This window comes from Plecotus auritus, assembly GCF_963455305.1.
Source record: "Plecotus auritus genome assembly, chromosome: 6".
NCBI classification, from domain to species: Eukaryota; Metazoa; Chordata; class Mammalia; order Chiroptera; family Vespertilionidae; genus Plecotus; species Plecotus auritus.
This window is the reverse complement of record NC_137773.1, coordinates 131,880,135-131,896,295: the sequence shown is the minus strand read 5'-3', so window position 1 is coordinate 131,896,295 and position 16,161 is coordinate 131,880,135. Positions and strand designations below refer to the sequence as shown.

Here is a 16,161-nt window from a genome sequence, read left to right as displayed (position 1 = left end):
GGTAGATCTCTGAGGAACATAATACAAGAGAGAGAGGGTCCAAAGAATACATTGATGTAAGTGCTCCCTGATGGAAAGTGGCACCTTTAGATCTCATATTTTCCAGCTATGAAATACAGGCAGAAGTTCCCTACAAACTAGTTTGAGACAAAACCAAAACACATACATATTGAAGGGTAAAAGTTTGCACTACTAGTTTATCACAAGTCCCACATGGCAACTCAATAGGGAAAATCTTTCCTCTAAAAAATGAGAGTCAACACTGGTTTTCTAAACATCCCAAAACATTTTAAAATATATATATTTTATTGATTTCAGAGAGGAAGGGAGAGGGAGAGAAACATCAATGATGAGACAATTATTGATTGGCTGCCTCCTGCATGCCCCCTACTGGGGATCAAGCTTGAAACCTGGGCATGTGCCCTTGACCAAAATCAAACCCAGGACCCTTCGGTCTGCAGGCCAACTCTCTATCCACTGAGCCAAACCAGCTAGGGTCAAAAACATTTTGTTTTAAAATTTTTAATATTTTGTTCAATATAGTACTAGAAGGAAATGCTATCTAGATTTCATTTGGGAGATGAAACAATTCAAGAGCTTTAACTGATTTGGGTAATATTCCAATGCATAAAGCCTCACTTTATGTGAAGGTCCATGCTTTAACTCAGTGGTCGGCAAACTCATTAGACAACAGAGCCAAATATCAACAGTACAACGACTGAAATTTGAGAGCCAAATTTTTTAAACTTAAACTTCTTCTAATGCCACTTCTTCAAAATAGACTCGCCCAGGCCATGGTATTTTGTGGAAGAGCCACACTCAAGGGGCCAAAGAGCCACTTGTGGCTTGCGAGCCACGGTTTGCCGACCACTGCTTTAACTTATTGAAGGTATTAGAGCTGTTTTGGGGTGGCTTTTGAAGTACTAACTTTAGAATAACAATACATTCTGAGATGACAGTACGAAAGCATTTTTAAAAATGTATTTTTATTGATTTCAGAAAGGAAGGGAGAGGGAGACAGAAACAATGATGAGAAGAATCACTGATCGGCTGCCTTCTGCATCTCCCCCTCACCCCACCCTCCAGCCCCCCACTGGGGATTGAGCCTGGGCCCTGACTGGGAATCTGTGACCTGGTTCATAGGTAAACAATCACTGAACCACCACAGCCGGGCAAAAGCATTTCTTTTAATTGAGGTGAAATTCATGTAAAACCAATCATTTTAATGTGATTCCATTTCATTTAGTATATTCATGATGTGGTACAACCATCATCTCTAGTTCCAAAACAGTTTCACCACTTCTAAAGGGAACCCCTTATCCATTAAGCAGTCACTTCCTACCCCTCCAGTCTTGGCAACTACTAATCTGCTTTCTGTCTCAATGGATTTCCCTATTCTGGATATTTCATATAAATGGAATCATATAATATGTGACCTTTTGTGTCTGGTTTCTTTTACTTAGCACAATGTTTTTAAGGCTAATCCATGTTGTGTCAGTACTTCATTTCTTTGTATGGCTGGATAATATTCCATTGTATGGTTATGCCACATTTTCTTTATCCCAATGGACATCTGGCTTGTTTCCACCTTTTGGCTATTTTGTGAATAATGCTGCTGTGAACATCTGTGTACAAGTTTTGTCTGGGCATGTTTTCAATTCTTTCAGTTATATAACTAAGCATGGTTGCGGGGCCATGTGGATATTGCGTTTAACTTTTTGAGAAGCTGCCAAAATGTTTTCCACAGTGGCCACACAATTTTACATTCCCACCAGCAATGTATGAGTTTCAATTTCTCCATATCCTCACCAACATATTTTACATTTTAAAAAATTTAGTCATGGAAGTGGATGTGAGGTGGCATCTCTACCAATGCATTTTAAACTTGCTTAGTCCAATCAGTTATGTTGCAGTCATGAACTAGATTATTCACAATGGATTATACAACTCCCTATATTTTTTCCAGAGAAATCATCTTCAGCAATTCCTACTTTTACAAGCTTGTGTCAAGCTAGAAAGGTCAGTTTTGTTGCTTCTTTTAAAAAGATTTGGGAAGAGAAACATCACACACACACACACACACACACACACACACACACACACACACACACATGCAACCCCAAAGCCCTGGAGTGTAAATAAATTAGAAAATTAGAAGTCTATGATAGGGAGAAACCAAGATGGCGGCATAGGTAAACACCTAAACTGCTGCCTCACACAACAATATCAAAACTACAACTAAAAGACAAAACAGACACCATCCAGAACCACAGGAAAGCTGGCTGAGTGGAAATTCTACAACTAGAAGGAAAGAGGAAAGCACATTGAGACTCAGAGGAAATGCAAAAGGCTGAGGTACGGAGACGTTCGTGTGCAGAGAGGATGGCCGGCTGAGTGCATGGGCGGCTGAGTGCGTGGCTGGCTTTCTAAAGCAGGAGGGAGACGGAAACTCCTGACTGCGCTGAATTCCAGTTCCAGGCGAGTTTCTGGGAACCCAGACTCATTCGGGGAGAAACTGGACTGTTTAGCAGCAGGCAAAACTCGAGGGTGGCTTTCTCTCAGAGGTGCGTGCAGCGATTACCATGGGACACTGAGACACAGGGGCCTCATAGGGCAGGGCTGACAGGAAGCCAAGGCTGTCTGCTCTGCCTTGAGACTCCGCCCCGTTGAAGCTGAGCACAGAGGCTTTTGCAATTTTGCAAGTCTTGTCTCATAAGAGTGTCTCCAGCACAGAAGTTCTCCCAGCGTAGACACAGCTGATCCTCACAGCCAATTGGCCTGGAGATCAATTCCTCCCAGTGATACCAACAACAGTCAAGGCTTAACTACAACAAGGCTGAGCATACAGTCCACAAAGGGGTACACCAAAAGTGTCCACCTCAGGTAACTGGGGGAGGCTGAACCACTGGGCCCTATAGGATACCTACCACACAAAGCTACTCTACCAACTCAGGGAAGCAGCGAAAATGCGGAGACAAAGAAACAGATCACAAATGAAAGAAATGGAGGAAAGCAAACGACTGGATATAGAGTTCAAAACCATGGTTATAAGGTTTTTCAAGAATTTCCTAGAAAAGGCTGATAAATTTAGCGAGACCCTCGAGGATATGAAAAAGGACCAACTAGAAATTAAACATACACTGACTGAAATAAATATTATACAGAGACCTAACAGCAGACTAGAGGATCGCAAGAATGAAGTCAAAGATCTGAAATACAAAGAAGCAAAAAACACTCAACCGGAAAAGCAAAAAGAAAAAAGAATCCAAAAATTTGAAGATAGTGTAAGGAGCCTCTGGGACAACCTCAAGTGTACCAACATCCGAATTGTGGGGGTGCCAGAAGAAGAGAGAGAGCAAGATACTGAAAACCTATTTGAAGAAATAATGACCGAAAACTTCCCCCACCTGGTGAAAGAAATAGACTTACAAGTCCAGGAAGCGCAGAGAACACCAAACAAAAGGAATCCAAAGAGGACCACACCAAGACACATCATAATTAAAATGCCAAGAGCAAAAGACAAAGAAAGAATATTAAAAGCAGCAAGAGAAAAACAGTTAATTACCTACAAGGGAGCACCCATACGACTGTCAGCTGATTTCTCAACAGAAACTATGCAGGCCAGATGGGAGTGGCAAGAAATATTCAAAGTGATGAATAGCAAGTACCTACAACCAAGATTACTCTACCCAGCAAAGCTATCTTTCAGAATGGAAGGTCAGATAAAGAGCTTCACAGATAAGAAAAAGCTAAAGGAGTTCGTCACCATCAAACCAGTATTATATGAAATGCTGAAAGGTATTCTTTAAGAAGAGGAAGAAGAAAAAAGTAAAGATAAAAATTATGAACAACAAATACATGTCTATCAACAAGTGAATCTAAAAATCAAGTGAATAAAAAAGTCTGATGAACAGAATAAACTGGTGAATATAATAGAATCAGGGGCATAGAAAGGGAGTGGACTGACAATCCTCGGGGGGAAAACGGTGTGGGGGGTGTGGGAAGAGACTGGACAAAAATCGTACTCCTATGGATGAAGACAGTGGGGGGGAGGTAAGGGCAGAGGGTGGGGTGGGAACCGGGTGGAGGGGAGCTATGGGGGGAAAAAAGAAGAACAACTGTAATAATCTGAACAATAAAGATTAAATTTTTTAAAAAGTCTATGATAAAAACAACAAAAAAAGTGGGTCTACTTCAGTTATTTCAGAGAATAAATTTGCTTACTAATGTTGGCTTTTTAATGTTTTAGCCATGTTCCACTGTTACCCACCACTCTTAAAATCCCAATTTTGGTACAGAGTAGCAGCAGATGGCATGAATGCCTAAATACTAATTCCTGAGAAAACAGCTGTCTATGTGAACATACCTTACCAAGCTGTAATACATAATCATAAAAATAGACTAAACTTTGATTTTTAAAAACCTTACATTTTGAAAAGAAATCTTAAATTCAAGATAAACTTTAAAAAAAAACCCATATTGAACTAATATGACTTTAAAAATTATACTGTGTCCGGCTGGTGTGGCTCAGTTGGTTGAGCGAAGACTTATGAACCAGCAGGTCATGGTTTGATTTCTGGTCAGAGCACTTGCCCAGGTTGTGGGCTCCATCCCCAGTTGGGGGCATGCAGGGCAGCTGGTCAATGATTCTCATCGATGTTTCTATCTCTTCCTTTCCTCTCTAAAATCAATAAAAAAATAATTTTTAAAAATTATAATATGTTCTATTTCAGGATTAATTTATCAGTATACAAGTCTTTTTTCTATTATGGTTTTTGCTTTAAATTCTATTTTTTAAAATATATTTTTATTGGTTTTAGAGAGGAAGGGAGAGGGAGAAATAGAAACATCAGCGATGAGAGAAAACCATTGATTGCTGCCTCCTGCATGCCCATAGCTCCACACTGGGGAATGAGCCCACAATTCGGGCATGTGCCCATACCAGGAATCCAACCGTGACCTCCAGGTTCATAGGTCAATCCTCACCCACTGAGCCACGCTAACTGGGCTGCTTTAAATTCTATTTATATAGGACAAACAGCTATCATAGCTGTTTTTATCTCTTGTTTGCCTTGTAAAAATGTGTTATATTGTGAATAGAATATTTTTTCCATTTTATTGCAAGCTAGTTATTTGCAATTCAGAACTTTTTGTATTTTTATAGCCAGCTATATTACCAGGCTACCTGGATAATTAGAATAGTGTGTTTTTTTTTTCAATTTTAGTTTATAGATTTCACTTGAGTCTTTAGCAATAAAGGAAAGAGAATTTATCTCTTTCCCAATATTTATACCAATCATTTTATTTTATTGCTATGCTATTATTTGAATTATAGTGATTGCAGACTCATGCTTTTGTCATGATTTTAATGGAAGTGGCTTTAGAATTATTTTTATTCTTTTTTACTAACTCGTCCTTTATCATTTAGATATTTTTTATTTGAGGATTTTTTTTATTTTTGTTTTTTTAATACTTAGAATTTTCACAATTTTCAGGATGTGGTTTAATCATGACAAGTCTATTAGTGGTGATCACGTAGTGATGTTTTCTTTTTTTAATTTGTCAATGGAAATGATTTCTCTTATAGATTTCCCAATATCGAACCTTGTACTTCTATAATAAATTATACTTGTTCAAAGCGTAAAAACAAAAAAACTAGAATATGGAAAAAATATTTTGTTGTTAGCCATCTTCACAGTGTATTGAATCATATGGAAGCCAAGTGTTAAAATTAACATTTTATATATAAATGATAGTCTTTAAATTGCAGACCTTAAAAATACTAAATCTTTTCGTTGTTGGCTGCAACCCCTCAATATAACTATAGTAATTAACAGATGGATTCATGCTGCTAACACACTAGTTTGTCAAAATCAACGTTCAATCCTAGCCAGTTTTGCCTAGTGGATAGAGCGTCAGCCTGCGGACCGAAGAGTCCTGGGTTCAATTCCAGTCAAGGGCACGAACCTTGGTTGCAGGCTTCTCCCCGGCCCTGGTCAGGGCTTGTGCAGGAGGCAACCAATTGATATGTTTCTCTCACATCAATATTTCTCTGTCTTTCCCTCTCTCTTCCACTCTCTAAAAATCAATGGAAAAATATCCTCAATTTTCAAACTGAATCATCTCTACCTTCTGTTCATTTTGCATTGATTGTATGTCAAAGTGTTTATATAATGCAATCCATTTTGCCCAGTACTCACTTTAATGATATCCTAGAATGTTACTGTATTAAAATATTCCTAGATTGCATTTTTGCTGATTTCATCTCATTTTGTTCTATAATGGAAAATGGTTTAGTAGGGAATTGGATAGCCTTTATTTATTTAGTTGGCTTTCTTATATTGGATGACCAATATACAGACTTTTTAAAGTATTGCCTATAATCTTTATTTCCCTTGTGGAATAATTTGAAGAAATGGTGTATCCAGAGATACAATTATTTAGAAACAGCTGGCCCTTCCTCAGAAAATCTGAGTGAAAAGTATATCGTTTTAAAGGATATCAAACCAAAGACTATTTCCGAAGCTGTAGAATGTTTTAAGTATTGCAAATAACATTATTACATTACTGTTTATTACATACCTAAAGAAACCTGGCTTTTTGCATCCTGGCTTGTGTCCTTTTTCTTCTAAATGAAAGAACCCCATGATGCTTTGGCTTTTCAACCCAAAATTGATCTATTTTCTCTTTAAGGACTTTTTGTCCTTGCATGTCAACTGAATTGGCAAGGATTGGCCCCAAAAAGAAACCCCATATTCATCAATTTATCAATTGATGGATATTTGGATTGCTTCTACTTTTTGGCTATGAATAAAGCTGTACATTTGTGTACAAGTTTTTGATTGGACATGTTTTCATTTCTCTTGGACATATATTTAAAAGTAGAATTTCTGGACCATATGGAAAATGTTTAACCTTTTAAGGAACTGCCACATTTATTATCCAAAGCAGCTGCACCATTTTGCATTCCTGCCAGCAATGTATGAAGAAGTTTCAAGTTTTTCCACATCACTTTTTGATTACAGCTATCCTTATATGAAGCAGCATTTCACTATGGTTTAAATTTGCATTTCCCTGATGGCTAATGATGCTCAGCATTTTTTGTGTGTGCTTATTGGCCAGTTGCATATCTTTGGAGCTCATTTTAAAAACTGAATTGTGGACATGCAGATGGCCAATAGAGACATGAAAAAATGCTCAATGTCGTTAATCATCAGAGAGATGCAAACTAAAATTACAATGAGATATTACCTCACACCTGCCAGAATAGCTACCATCAATAAATCAATAAAAATTGCTGGCAAGGATGTGGAGAAAAGGGAACACTAGTACCCTGCTGGTGGGAATGCAGGCTGGTGTAGCTACTATGGAAACCAGTATGGAATTTACTCAAAAAATTAAAAATGGACCTACCATTTGACCCCGTGATCCCACTTCTAGGAAGATATCTTAAGAAGCCAAAAACACCAATCAGAAATACATGCACCTCTGTGTTCAAAGCATTATTTACAATAGCTAAGATCTGGAAACAACCCAAGTGCCCATCAGTAGATGAGTGGATAAAAAAGCTGTAGTACATTTACACAATGGAATACTATGCAGCGGTAAAAAAGGATGTCTTGCCCTTTGCGACAGTTTGAATGGACCTGGAGAATATTATCCTGAGTAATATAAACCAGTCAGAAAAAGGCAAATATCACATGATCTCACTTACAAGTGGAATCTAATCTATATTTATAAAACACTAATATGCAAATAAACCGAAATGGTGGAACCGGTTGCTATGACATGCACTGACCACCAGGGGGTGCGCACAGAACATGGCATCAGCAGCAGAGCGTGGAACATAGCAGGTGTCGGCCACAGCAGGATGGTAGAGCAGGTGAGTGGTGGTGCCAGACCAAGGCGGGGCGCAGGTTGCTGTCATTGGGACAAACCTCAGGTGGTTACTGAAAATTCTTTGCTCCTGCATACTGCGGTCCCCCCCTGGCATTCGCACCTACTGCAGGTGCCAGCCCTGCTCGCACCCACTGTCGGCATCGGAGCCGCCGCTCGCACCTATTGCCAGCGCCTAGCACCAGTACTGATCGCTCGGTGCCATCAGTGGGTGCAAGCGGCAGCTGCTGGCCCGAATCTCCCTGAAAGCTTCTGCACCTCCCCCTGCTCCTGAGGGGCGATCAGGGCAGAAGCTGCTGCTCACACCCACTGATAGTGCCGGCCCTGCTCGCACCTGCTGCTGGCACCGGCCCCAATCACTCCACGCTGCCAGCGGGTGTGAGTGGGGCTGGCGCCGTTAGCGCATGGGAGCAACAGCAGCAGGAGCGGGGCTGCTGGCAGACAGGGGACCGGGGACTGTGGCGGGAGGGGCCGGGTGGGGATGGGCCGAGACCCACCTGTGCCCACTGCAGCTCACAGTTCAAGGTACATGAATTCGTGCACTGGTCCCCTAGTGAACATAATAAACTGACAAACAAAATAGGTCCAGAGGCATGGAACAGACTGACGTATCTCAGAGGGGAGTGAGGGGAAGTGGGGGACAGGGGAGATGGGAAGAGAGTAATCAAAAAACTTATATACATATATTCATAACCAATGGCATGGGAGAAGGGGGGGTAATTAGGGGACATTTGTAATACTGTCAACAATAAAAAATAAAAATTGTTTTTTGGGTTTGTTTTGCAGACCCCCCCCTTTTTTTTTTTAAATCATCATTCCCTCGCCCTCACCGGTGTGGCTCAGTGGATAGAGCGTCGGCCTGCGGACTGAAGGGTCCCGGGTTCGATTCCGGTCAAGGGCATGTACCCTGGTTGCAGGCACATCCCCAGTGGGAGGTGTGCAAGAGGCAACTGATCGATGTTTCTCTCATCGATGTTTCTGGCTCTCTGTCCCTCTCCCTTCCTCTCTGTAAAAAAATCAATAAAATATATTTTTTAAAAAAAATCATCATTCCCTCATCTCTTCAGGGCTATCTGGGAGGCAAACCTGGCTTAATACACATCCTTAATTAGTGACACTCAATCTAGCCTAAAAAAAAAGAACCACTGCCAGCAAAGTACTAACCAGTTCCTGAGAGCCAGCTCCCTGCCTGAAGATGGCAGTGCTAAGCCCCAGGACCCCAACTGAGTACTTAGATGATCAATATAATTTAAAGCATACAGTGCAGAAATCCCTGACAAGCTCAGTAAGGCAGGCCCCTGACTCAACTGTTCTGTATTCTATAAAATACAAAAGACTGCCCAGCCTGCATGGCTTGAGCGTCCAGGAGGTCACGGTCTGATTCAGGGCACATGCCCCAGTTGCAGGTTGAATCCCCAGTGTGGGGCGTGCAGGAGGCAGCTGATCAATGACTCTCTCTCATCATTGTTTCTCTCCCTCTCCTCTCAAAAAAAAAAAAAAAGAACAAAAAAAAACATATATATTTAAAAAATAAATAGCCCTAGATGGTTTGGCTTAGTGGATAGAGCATTGGCCTGCGGACTGAAGGATCCCAGGTTTGATTCTGGTCAAGTGCACATGCCTGGGTTGCAGGCTCAATGCCCAGTACAGGGCATACGGGAGGCAGCCAATCAATGATTCTCTCATCATTGATGTTTCTCTCTCTCTCTGAAATCAATAAAATACAAAGGACCTTGTAGGCATATATTTACTAGTACAGCTGCCTTAATTATTCTTTACCTGAATCCAGATTGTTGCTTTTGCTATTGTTGATTTCTCACCACCTTTGTTACTAGAATATAACCACTTAAACATTTTATAGTTTGTGAATATAACTAAGGTAAAGGGAGCTTTGCCTAAAAGTAACACAGTAAGAAATAAAAGCAGGCAAGTAACCTTCTGGTAGTGTTAACTTCAAGTTAGGCACCTGAAGGACATGCCACAATGTATATGCTAAGAAAAATTTATCAAGAATCCACTTGTGTTTAAATGGCTCTCAGGAGTAAATTTTAGAACCAAGTTCTAAATCAATTTGATATATTAATACAGCCTTTAAAGTAAAATATTGAGATGACCATAGTGAGATTAAGAATGTAAAGCTAGTATTTCATTCCTAACATTTTCCTAAAAATAACTAAGCAGATTATAAACAAATCCTGTATGGGAAGAGTTCTTGGTCTGCCAATACTATCCCAACACTACCAGTAACTGCTAAACCTTGAAAAAGGTAAACTGCTGGTAGTAGACTATTTCTAATCACTTACTCAGACTTCAACCTTCTGAAGAGGTAAATCAGACTCTGGACCTGGTTAATTTTTCCCTATAACAGATCTTCAGATAATGTTCTTGCAGATTTACCAACCATTTACTCTTTATTAGTCAATATAAGTTTTCATATTAATTCTACCAGTTGGTAATTCATATTTACATTAAAGAAACATGTAACATGACACCAGAAAGCATAAGCACTTGTTTCCAGTGATGTCAAAAGTGACTTTCAGCCCTAGCTGGTTTGGCTCAGTGGATAAAGCGTCAGCCTGCAAACTGAAAGGTCCTGGGTTCAATTCTGGTCAAGGGCACATGCCCAGGTTGCAGGCTTGATCCCCAGATTCCCCCCTCCTCTCCCTCTCCCTCTCTCCCCCTTCCTCTCTGAAATCAACAAAAATACATTTAAAAAAAAAATATGTTAAGAAAAAAAGTTACTTTCACCTCCATGACCAAGAACCAGAAATCCACATTTAAGAAAGCTTGTTCCGGGATTTCTGATTTCTGATCCGGCATGTAAGAAGCTTGAAAGTTGCCACTCTGTCCTAACAAGTTGCCACTCTGTCCTCAACAAACTGAAAAATCAACTACTCTTAGATCCAAAAGAGAAATGTCACAGGGCAAACCAGTGCCCAACCCCACCCCACCCCCCAAATTGGAGAGACCAACAGGTGAAGAGTCACAACTTAAAGGAGCCACTGGCAGGTAGGGAAACCTGAACAGTAATTAAGGAATTGCTGGAGGCTCAGTGTGGACAATTGAAAGTTTAAACTCCAAGGGAACAGAGTCATTGAGAGGGAGGTGAGGGTCACACTTCTGAGTTTTACTTCCTGGATTTCTGCCAACTTCTTAAAGAATATTGGAGAAAAATCCCCTCATGCTTCCAGCAAGTTGGGAGGGAGGGGGTTGGGGGGAGAAAGGAACCATCCTATATAATGAAAGCCTAATATGCTAAGTGTCCGGCTGTTTGACTGGTAACTATGAGGCACACTGACCACCAGGGGGCAGACGCTCCAACTGGAAGGTTAGCTTGCTGCTGGGGTCCGGCTGTTCAGGACTGGACGAGATGGGCCGAACATGCACTGGAGCCCTCCTGTGGTCCCTCCCTGGCCAGCCAACTGCCTGCAGTCCCTCCTTGGCTAGCCCCAATTGGGACTGGGCAAGATGGCTGATTAGCCCAATGGGGACTGGGTGAGACGGGCTGGACACGCCCTGGAGCCCTACCCGGCCCTGATCGTGCACTGGTGGGGTCCCTCAGCCTGGCCTGTGACCTCTTGGAACCTGGGACCCCTCGGGGGATATCGGAGAGCCGGTTTCTGTAGGCCAGGCCAAGGGATCCCACTGATGCAGAAATCCGTGCACTGGGCCTCTAGTTTTAAATAATGCCAGAGCATCCCTGTCTTAACAATGTCTGCCCTAGTAAGAAACTAACCAGACCCTAATTTACAGGGGTCTTCTCAGAGCCTAAATGACCAGCCAGCATAAAGAAATATTCAAATCCAGCCCACTCTAGCCTTCCTGTCCCACCTAAGGAAGAGGGAAACAAAATTGATAAACATGTAAAATTCAGTCCAGAGACTGAGACCTACTCATAGAACTATAGAATGCTTCCTCTACCTCCACACCTTACCATATCATTACAAAAGGCCTATTTATAGCAGTTCCTTTTACCTAGGACATCATGTCCAGTGATTAAGATTATAGGATATACTAAAAGGTGAAAAACAGTTTGCTGAGAGAGCAAGCATCAGAACCAGACTCAGATATGGCAGGGATGACAGAATTACCAGACCAGGAACTTAAAACAATTATGACATTAAGGGCGCTAATGGATAGACAATATACAAGAACAGATGGGCAATGTTAGCAGAGATGGAAATTCTAAGAAAGAATCAAAAAGAAATGCCAGAGGTAAACATTGTCACCAATGGAGAATGCCTTTGGTGGGCTTATTAACAGACTAGAAATGGCTAAGGAAAGAATCTCTGAGTTTTAAGATATCTCAACAGAAACCTCCAAAACTAAAATGCAAAGAGGAAAAAAAAAAGACCAATAAATAAAAACCAACCCCTAAACAGCAACAACAAAAAACCAGACTACCCAAGAATTGTGGTATAACTACAAAGGGTGTAACATATATGTAATAGGAATACCAGAAGAGGAACAGAATATTTGAAATGACCGAGAATTCCAAGTAAATGTCATGCACATAAAAAAAATTAAAAAAACAATACACACACACCAAGTAAATTGCCAAAAAACCTATAACTATGCATATCATTTTCAAACTACAGAAAAATCAAAGGAAAAAAAATCCTAAAAGCAACCAGAGGTAAAAACACCTTACCTATAGAGCAAAGAATTACATCTAACTTCTCAGAAACCATGCCAGTAAGAAGAGAGTAGAACAAAATATAAAAAGGGGAAAACCTTTACAAATGTACAATTCTGTACCCTGCAAACTTACCAAGAGTGAAGGAGAGATAAAACAAAAATTGAGGGGATTTGTTGCCAGTAGTCCTGTCCTAGGGTTAAAATAAGTTCTTTAGAAAGAAGGAAAACGACACAAGTCAGAAACTAAATTGATCTAACAGGTAAGTTTGTTCAAAAGAACGACAGCAATACTGTAACTATGTATGCTTAATGTGTACTGAAATGAATGACTGCAATGATAAAAGGAACTAGGAGGATTAGGCTTGTTTTATTATTAAGGTACAGGCATACCACAAAGATATTGTAGGTTCCGTTCCAAATCACTAAAATAAAGCAAGTATTTCAATAAAGCATCTTTTTATATACTTATTTCAAAACATTTTAAAATTTCTCTAACCTTCTTTTTGTCTTATTTAGAAGTGTTTTTTAATCTCTAAGTGTTTAGGGATTTTCCAGCTTTCTGTTTTTGGTTTCCACTCATTTGTTGAAACCAAACAAGTACATAAAAAGATGCTCCACACCATATGCCATCAGGAAAACGCAAATTAAAATGAGGTACCACCACACACTTAGAATGGCCCAAATCCAGACACCTTCAACACCGAATGCTGGTCAGGATGTTGAACAAGAACTCACATACACTGCTGGTGGGAATGTAAAACGGTACGGCTATTTTGGAAACTTGATAGTCTCTTACAAAACTAAGCACTTTTACCATTACAATCCAGCAATTGTACTCCTTGGTACCCAAAGGAGTTGAAAATTTATGTCCACACAAAAACCTGCACATGACATTTATAGCAATTTTATTCATAACTGCCCAAACTTGGAAGCAACCAAGGTGTCCTTCAGTAGGTGCTGGAGATATAAAAAAATATATATATATATAAATATATATATATATTTTAAAAGTACTGCATATGTCAACTAATTAGGACAGTGATAGTGATTTTGCTTGCATCTATTGCGAAGCATTAAAATGGATAAACAGTGGTACATGAACTATCAAGCCATGAAAAGACATGGAAGATACTTAAATGCATAATAACTGAAAGAAGCCAATGTGAAAGGCTACATTTTATATGATTCCAACTATATAACACTATGGAAAAGGCAAAACTATGGAGGCAGTGAAAAGCAAAAAAACCTCTTCGGATTTCTTTGGCTTAACGAAAACAAATAATAATGTAGGTCTTCTGTTAAAATCTAAGTGGCATAACATCAACTTTTGGAAAGCAGGAGATACTGTATTAGAATCTAAAATCATCAGCTAAGCTTTCACCTTAGGAAATTAGAAAATGAGGAGCAAACTAAATCCAACCTAAACAAAGAAACAATAAACCAAGAGTAGAAATCAATGAAATTGAAAACAGAAAATCAACAGAGAAAATCAATTAAACCAAAAACTGTTTTTTTTAAAGACGAATAAAATTGATGAGCCTCCAGTCTAAGAGGATACACATCAGAAATGAAAAATGAGACATCACTAGATTCCATGGACTTTAAAAGGAAGTTTTATCTCTGTAAATGTTATGAAACTTTACTATGTGATATAATTCTGTACATATACTAAAGAAAAACTGGAAGTCTCAGTGAATGAAACACTGATGATCTGGAAAATTAAGATAACATTTCACTTAAATTTTATTTTATTTTTTAAATTTTATTTTCAATCAAGAATATATAAGGTGAAGGGGAAAACCCGCAGAAACAAATATGCTACAAATTATCAAGATACTACATCAAAGAAAAGCAACTGAGTGGTTAGACAACAGACAATGGGGAATATTATGGACTTTTATAAAAAAAAAAACTTATTATTGCCAAAACCGGTTTGGCTCAGTGGATAGAGCGTCAGCCTGCGGACTGAAGGGTCCCAGGTTCGATTCTGGTCAAGGGCACATAACTTGGTTGCGGGCACATCCCCAGTAGGAGGTGTGCAAGAGGCAGCTGATCGATGTTTCTCTCTCATCGATGTTTCTAGCTCTCTATCCCTCTTCCTTCCTCTCTGTAAAAAATCAATAAAATATATTAAAAAAACAAAAAACTTATTGGACAGAGACAGAAAACAGATAATGGTTCTATCCTCAACTCTGCTGCTAGTCAGCCTTTAAGAGAACTACAATTCCTCTTCAGTTTCTTTATTAACATAATTATTTGCCAGAATACTTTTTTTTTTTAAATATATTTTATTGATTTTTTTACAGAGAGGAAGGGAGAGGGATAGAGAGTTAGAAACATCGATGAGAGAGAGACGTCGATCAGCTGCCTCCTGCACAGCCCCTACTGGGGATGTGCCCGCAACCAAGGTACATGCCCTTGACCGGAATCGAACCCGGGACCCTTCAGTCCGCAGGCCGACGCTCTATCCACTGAGCCAAACCGGTTAGGGCTGCCAGAATACTTTTTAAATCTAGGAATATAATCAATTGTTCTTTGTATAATAGAGGTCACCAGGACCTCTTATTGATTGACCAATACTAAGTTTAACATTTGTGTGAACAGTAAGCATTAAATCATTTTTGTTGTTAATCCTTACCCAAGTATATTTTTCCCATTGATTTTTAGACAAAGTAGGCAAGGGGAGAGAAAAACATCGATTTAAGAGAGATACTGATTTGTTGCCTCCCACACTTGCCCCTAATAGGGCTGGTGAATCAAACTTATAACCCTGGGCACATGCCCTTGACTGGAAATCACTGGAGATCGAACCCTAGACTCTTCAGTGTGCAGGCAGATGCTCTAACCATTGAAAGTACCAGCCAGGGCAAGAAATGAATCTTGATAGTGTAAACTATTTCATAAAAAGTAGTACATATGGCCATGGCTGGTTTTGCTCAATTGGTAGAGCATCGGCCTAAGGACTGAAGGGTTAGGGTTCGATTCTGGTCAAGGGCACATGCCCAGGTTGCAGGCTTGATCCTCAGTAGAGAGTGTGCAAGGAGGCAGTCGATCAATGATTCTCTCTCATCATTGATGTTTCTATCTCTCTCTGAAATCAATAAAAATATATATATTTAAAAAGTACTGCATATGTCAACTAATTAGGACAGTGATAGTGATTTTGCTTGATCTATTATAAAAAACATAGGGAAAAGCATTTAGGTATTATCTCTTAATTTATACATTTTTCCAAGTTTACTCCTACTTGGAAAAAAAAATTCTCAATTTGATTTAAAAAACTAAAAAAATTACCCTGACTAGGGATGAAGTAAAATTTTTGGGGGTAAAAAACATACCAAGTTAATGCTTTCTTTAAAAAAATAAAAAATAAGCAGGGTGGGGGGGGGGGTGAACTCTTGCTAATCTTTTTTTAAAACCCATTTTGTGATAATTAAGCCATTTTAGTTTCTTAATGCAGTTATTTCCAACAATGGTAGTAGAACCGCCTTACAACACAATTGACATTGTATGAATTTTCTTTACTCCTTCTTTGACTTACTTGGCTTAATTTTAAAAATTAATACAGTGGTATTTAACTGTGATCCTACACTGAACCTACTGAAGTTTAATATCTCTTGAACCCCA

At 39.5% G+C, this 16,161-nt stretch overlaps 1 protein-coding gene across 1 annotated transcript in view; it reads right to left on the bottom strand.

Annotated features, from left to right (window-relative positions):
- Nucleotides 1-16,161, bottom strand: part of DNASE1L3 (deoxyribonuclease 1L3) — a 969,732-nt gene that overhangs the window by 420,142 nt on the left and 533,429 nt on the right. The gene's annotated exons all lie outside the window — the stretch shown is intronic.